Below are 7449 nucleotides of genomic sequence, written 5' to 3'. Positions count from 1 at the left end.
TTACAATGTCAACGAATTCATATACCGTAATATTATTTTGTGTGTTGATGTACTGATAATTGTTCCAGCATTTTTTGTATCATTCTACCACTCTAAAGGTCTTCCTTTTAAAAGAAGGGGTCTTCTTTGATCTAAATCTTTGTCATCGCGGTTCTTTATTTACAATATATGGCTCTCTATGTCGGCCTGGTATTTCATCAACTGATAAAATAGGTTTATCTTCTTTAGACCTGAGCCATTGTTACAAAAATCGGTACCACGAACGTCTACTACTGTATATCTTTGTTGGGATATACACACAAACAGAAACAATAACGCATATTATGTAGTCCAGTTTGAACGATATCGTGAATAAGTTTTGGATGTACTTAATGTAACTATGACCTATTCACTTCATAAGACAATGGATCAAGTAATACAAATAAAACACATTATAGTAATAGTATGATATTTTATTATCATTACCCTTTCAAAAGAATTGCAACATGTCCTATTGCACATTGAATTTTCACCCATACATAGGATGATTTTCAAATCAGTTTTTAATCAAGATGAAAACTAATATCACATTATACCGTCATTAATGGTTGATGTATTGCACGCATTCGAAGAACACATGATGAGTGTCTGGCAAATTTGGGTGAAAGTTTGTTAAGTGTTTGATTTGTATACACTGTCTTTTTGCCATTCCGACACTATACCCGCGTACAATATACCAGGAGTCACTATTATAGCTACCTCATATCAATATCAAATCCTTTCCGCGCACATTTCTAACGTCACTTTTGCACTATCCAATTGCATTCATTCAAAGTAAAGTCTTCTCTTCCTTTATAACCGATTGTTGGAGGTTGTGAATAAAGTTTTTAAATGAAGACCTGATACACAATGAACACAATGGTTTGAGTCCAGAAAGTGTTTTGATAGTCTCGGAAACACAGGATTCTGTGATGTTTCTTTGTCTTGTGTGTGTCCATGTTTTCAGCAACACAAAACCAAAAGTGCAATGCTCAAATAACGTAGACACCATTACATCGTCACTGACTTCGAATTAAGGATTGAGCGAATTTGTAGGAATCTGAAACATTAAACACATACGAACATTACACATGTGAATTTTCGAATAATATATAATTCAACTCAACGCAAAAATAGTATCATAATATAGTGAGAACAATCTAGATAACCAAGCATTATCTTAAAAGAATCTTATCATGTTTTACTTCATTTAATTTCAACTATTTACCTTAAGTTGGGGTCATTTTGTTTCTGTCTACATGACAGTAGTGATTCCTCTATCTAGAGTGCAGAATCAATCTGATAGATTCATTTGAAATGCTGTTCCTCTATCCCATTTTCCTATTACAAGTCATTGTCGTTACTAGAAATGCTGGCGTCGCTATCGGAATCTGCAGAATTAGAATCCTCCTCTGGAATGGATTCATTCAGATTGACGAATTTCCGTCTTCCTTTAACCGAAGAAATTTTCTTTTTCATCGGTCTCCCTGGATTCGTTCTCCGTTTAGCCAGTGTCTTGATATTATCGTTGATACAAATGAGCTGATTCATCAACTGGACATCTTGTTGTCGGAGGTCAAGCTGAAAAGACAAACATACATTATATTCAATATTACCTACTAGAATACATATATCAGGAGCATCAATTTGATTACTTCAATAATTTACAGATATCATGTATGTATATATATATATGTTATATTTACCATTTCACTCCTCAGAGTTGCCAGCGCATTGTTAATCCGATCTGTTGTATTTCCCGTCATTAGAGATTCCATTTTACTTGGTGTATCGTAATAAATGTAGTCAAAGTTTACATTAATATCATGCACCGGCAGTATCAGAACTAATCTAATTCCTGTCTTGAATCCTTTATATACCCCTCTACATATTTCTACGTGGGGAAGCTATATGTTTGTGTGGGGTTAAAGACAGATAACAACACCTGGCGAACATGCTGTGGTACCACCAGGGAGGTATCGGTTACACCTGTCTCACAGGTTACCTGTATATCAAGTAAACGCAATAAAGGTATAATGTTACATGCTAATTGATTAGATGGTGTTTGATAAATTCTGAGAGATCCAAAAGGGGCGTGGGGTTCTACCACATGGCATATTCCTGTAGTTTTATCAGTTGAAATTTAAAACCAAAACAATGGTTTGAACCAGACGTCTGGAAGCCGTTTCACACCTCTATACACAATCTTTGTTTTTTTTTTATCTCGCTTTTGTTATCTACTCAGTAAAGATTAACCCCACGACAAAGATCATGAACTGCAAAATGTATTTTCATCCTTGACAGTCAAATAGTTCAGATTCCTACCTATGCATGAAACATGACAATAGCTAGATAGTGTCCTTAGAAGAACATTTAATGCGTTTACATTTCCCTGCTCACCCCATTTAAAGCTTTCTTCATTAGATATATTTGTAGAATTAAATACAAGCAGGCCGAAAGTGCATATGTATATCATTTGAAGATATTTAAGCCGATGGAAATCGAACACAGTATGCATTATCGATAATAAAGTATAATTTCGTCTGTTTCGTCTTGAATCCGTAATAAATGTATATGTAGATTTACATAAAAAGGGAAATGTGATCACGAACCCAAAAGATCTCTGATTTTATTTCTGATAACAAATAACTAATATCTTATTGACCTAACGAGTTCTTTATTTTAGATGATATGAATTTTGATATAACAAAACATATAATGGTCATCATGACGCGAAAGGAAAATAGATATTATGCGATAGAATGAGAGTGATCTTTGGTCAGTTTTATTTAACATTTTTATGTTACTATTTTGAATGTTTTTTGGTATTATAACATTAATATTGATTCTGAATTACGTTCCTATTGAAATTATGCCATTGAAGGCAGTTAAAACGCGAACAATTAAACTATTTGTTGGAATAGTGGATGCTAAAGGGTAATTAGTTTCACCAATCTATTTATTGTTTGCAATACATCAAAAAAGATGCATTACTGTATCATTAATACATTGTATTAGTAATATCACTGAAAACTAAATCCATCCAGGCAGTCTGCAAGTTAATAGCGACATATATAGTATACAAGTGCTACAGGAACCATTGTTATTACCATGTCATAAATATATGTGTTATTTGAGCCAGCGTTCATTATTCTTAATATAGCCATCTATAGTTGCGATACTGTGATATACGGTGAAGGGGTCGGCTGTCGGCCAGAGGTACGCGTCATTATTAATCATTATACATAATAACTAATATCATAAGAAGTATCACATTTCTATGAGGAAGACACCCTGCTGAGTTAATCCTGAACAATAAAATTATTACTTTATTACTCTACTTAGACCGAAACAAGGCCAACACACAATCACTGTGTGAAATGGAAATAGATAACTGCCAAAATTGTAAGTGTAAGAAAAAAATATATGTCGATAAAACAATGTTTTCCGTCTGTTCTTATTGATAATCAATATCATTAGAAACATTGCTGGTTCTTGACATTAATAAAAACATAAACAAATGTGAAAAAAAAATAATTAAAAAACGAAATGAAAACAAAAAATCATTGGTGTAAGTCATGGTGAAGTGGCAAAGCAAATGCAAAATACATTACAAAGTTTGTATTGAGATAAATTTAGCATAACAAGAATGCAAAATAAATTGAATGATACTTAATATATTCAAAATAGCATCAGTTACAAAATCCGGAAAAAGCTATGTGATAATCTAAATATTAATGATTATTTTTAATCTTAATTCATATTTTACAAAATAGCATTCATTTTCGTCTTTCAAATTCTTCCTGATAAAGAAATGAAGCGCAAACAGATAACATGTATCCTTGACATATGACAAATGTCCTTCAGACTTGTAGTCATTACGTGAATTAAAGAAAAGTTCTATCAGAAGTCAGTTTGGATGTGATTTCCTGCAATATCGATAAGTTCAGAAAAAAATAATGAGAAAGAAATCTCACGCATTCCATTGATCAAATCTTCGTTAACAACAGAGTATTCCTGATAGAAAATACCTGATTGTATATGCATATGTACATCATGGTCCTAAGGTTACCCTCTATCACTACAGTAATGTAGGTAGGATCCTTACATTGGTTGATGAAGCATAACATGTCAAACGATAATACTATAAAAAGTACCAATAGGTAAATTAAGTCCTGTTTCTATCTAAATATCTTAATATAGAATTTATAATGTTGTCCAACTGATAGGAATCGCCAAGATGATAAATGTCGGAGTAAATGGTCGAGTAGAAAACATATGTTGGTGTTACTGCCTACAGTAAAACATTGATAACAGACACACCTGAATAGTGATCGTCTTGATATCTTAATCAGTAGAAAATCAAGAATTAAGCATTTTACATGTTATGCATGATTGAACACGAGACCACAAAAAATGGCAGTGCGAATAAATGACGAATATAAAATTATAATGATTACTTTAACTTTGAGATTTCTATAGTTGTTGAAAATCCCTCTCTCTCTCTCTCTCTCTCTCTTTTAGCTAATGGTTATTGTATTTCTATAATTGTCCTCCAGCTTCGTGATATATTTCTTTGTTTTTATTTATCGAAAATGCAAACGCATTTATATATTGTAAAAATGTTACTTTCAATATTTAGCGTTCATATATATTTACCAAAGCTGTGAATACCATTTTGTATGTTGACAGGTTACCATTAAGTCTGTATGCGTTTATCTAATGCGTAAAATGTAGCACTGTTACATTATCAACGAAATCATACACCGTAGCAATCTTTTGTGTCCTGGTATAGTAATAATTGTTCCAGTGTTTTATCATTCTATAACGAAATAGATCTTCCTCTTAAAGTACCAGGTCTCTTGTTGAATTACATCTTTGCCATCATGGTTCTTTGTTGACAATGTATGTTTGTCTACTTCGACCTAGTAATCCATCAACTGATAAGTACAAAGAATGTGTACTGTTATATATCTTTATAAAGATATTTTCACAAACAGAAATAATTATGCACAATATACAGACCAGTTTGTAGGATATCGCGTCTGACTTCCGATTGCAAAAAAATGCACTTAACATTACACAATATTGATATGTAATTTGAGTAGCTATTTCTATTCATTACATGTTTAAGACGATGCATACAGTAAAATAAATAAAGCATAGTCATATGTAAGTTTATATATATATATATATATATATTCTCGCTTTCAAAACAATTGCAACAAGCCCTACTTTACATTAAATGTGGTACCTTACATACACACTCACTCACTCACTCACTCACTCAGACATGCCAACTCATACATGTTCCATAGTACTGACATCAGTTAATATTTAAGATAACAATTCACATCATATTATTCTTCCATTTATTGTTGACATATGCACGCGTTCAAAGAACACATTATGAGTATTTTCAGATTTTAGTGAACGTACATTAAGAGAGGATATTGTTAACGATGCCATTTTCGCCATTCTGGCACTATTCACGGTACACTATACCAACGTTACTGTTATAAATACCTCAAATCAATATCATGTCCTGTATTGCAAACATACATGTAGCTTTCAAGCAAGTTTGTACTTTAAACTTATCCAATGAACATTATTCAAAGCAAAATACTATCTGCCGTTAAAACGTCTTTCGAACTGCGTATGTTTGTCAGTAACATTACTGAATCAAACGCTGCCATGGAACATAGTAAAGTTCAGGCAAGGGAATTAAGTTTCGGAATTCTCTGTAGCCAGTGAAACTGAAGGGAACTTCCTTTTACAGAAGAAGCTTTCTATTTCGTCGGTCTCCCTAGCTTCGTCCTACGTTAAGCCATCATCTTGATATTACATGTATCTTTGATTCACATTAGCTGATTCATCGACTGGACATCTTGTTGTCGGAAGTCACGCTGGAAAGACAAATATTTTATTATCATTTTCCGAAGTGTAAACATACATGTATATTATTACACATAAAGTGGCAAATTTCGAATTATCAAAATTGTAGTACTCTAATATTTTATGACACGTAATGTATATACATAACTTATATTCACCATTTCACTCCTCAGTAGTGCCAGCGCATAGTTAATCCGATCAGTTGTCGTAATTCCCGTCATTACGGCTTTCATTTTTACTTGTACTAATAAATATCAACGCTTAGACGAAGTAATCATGCAGTGTCAGAATAAGAATTAATCTAATTCGTGGTGTGAATCCTTTATATACCCGTCCATATTCCCTTCGTGGGGTAATTATACACCTGTTTGTGATAATATCAAGTAAAAACCACATGATAAACACGTTTTGGTACCACCAGGAAGGTATCGGTTACACCTGTCTCACAAGTCACCTGTCCCTCAGGTAAATGCAATGCAGGTATAACTACATTTTAATTGACTCGATGGTACTTGATAAATTCTGCTCGATCCACAAAGGGCGTGAAGGGTCTTCCGCGTGGCATATTCCTGTAGTTGTATCAATTGATATGTAAATAAAAAACAAAACATATTTGAACCTCACGTCTTAAAGCTGTTTTAACACTTCATATGCTTGACATCTATCATGTAATACACAAAATCTGTTTTCTATTTTTTTTCTTTCGCCTTTGTTATCTTTTCAATTAGGATGAACCCCACAAAAAAAAGCATCAGTTGCAGAATTAGTTTTCATCAAATACTCATATTCCTACCTTTAATGCATGGACAAATAATAATAGATACGTTTATATTGTTCCTGTTCACCCCAATCGAAGCTTTCATTATTGGATCAATTTGTAGGGTAGTTTAATCACACACGAAGGAAGGGAAAATATGTATCATTTGAAAACATGTAAGCCGATGAAAATCAAGCACGGTAGGTATTTACAATACCACAAATGCTACAGCATCATTTCAAGTACCCAAATGAACCCTGATTTTTTACTATTATAACAAGAGCAATATTTTATTGACATCATTTTTTTTTCTAAAGGGATGTTATGGATTTTGATAAAACAAAAATATATAATGGTCACGATTACGCGGATGGGAAAAACGTGTTATGCGATATCATGAGTGTGATCACTTCGTTCGTTTTATCTAACTTTGTTGAAGTAATTAATTTGAATGTTGTTGTAATTACTCACAGGAATATTGATTCTGAGTTACGTTCCTACTGAAAACATTTTATTGATAGTAATTATACTGTTGATGAATGCGGTCAACTTTTCCTCTGTATCAATAATAAATGCATATCTATGTCATCAATACTTTGTATTAACTATATCATTGAAAACAGCCCTGACAGTCTGCAAAACCAACAGAGACACCATACGCCACACACTCACCTTGCACGTTCCATTTGCATAGATGTTATGATCTATGTGCATATATAAACTGGTTAGAAACAATATTTGTGTATCTGATCTTAATATTGTTCTTTTAATGGCAGACA

At 32.9% G+C, this 7449-nt stretch overlaps 1 long non-coding RNA gene across 1 annotated transcript; it reads right to left on the bottom strand.

The window, feature by feature from the left end:
- Positions 1–437: 437 nt before the first annotated feature.
- Positions 438–1835, bottom strand: LOC117328557. Its single transcript, XR_004532980.1, has 3 exons — positions 1725–1835; positions 1247–1599; positions 438–1078 (listed from the first exon to the last, which is right to left on the bottom strand). It is a non-coding gene; the product is annotated as an uncharacterized LOC117328557 (long non-coding RNA).
- Positions 1836–7449: the final 5614 nt, after the last annotated feature.

The sequence above is a fragment of the Pecten maximus genome, chromosome 5, assembly GCF_902652985.1.
Source record: "Pecten maximus chromosome 5, xPecMax1.1, whole genome shotgun sequence".
Lineage (NCBI taxonomy): Eukaryota > Metazoa > Mollusca > Bivalvia > Pectinida > Pectinidae > Pecten > Pecten maximus.
The sequence above is the reverse complement of the archived record's forward strand: the minus strand, read 5'-3'. Positions and strand labels throughout refer to the sequence as shown.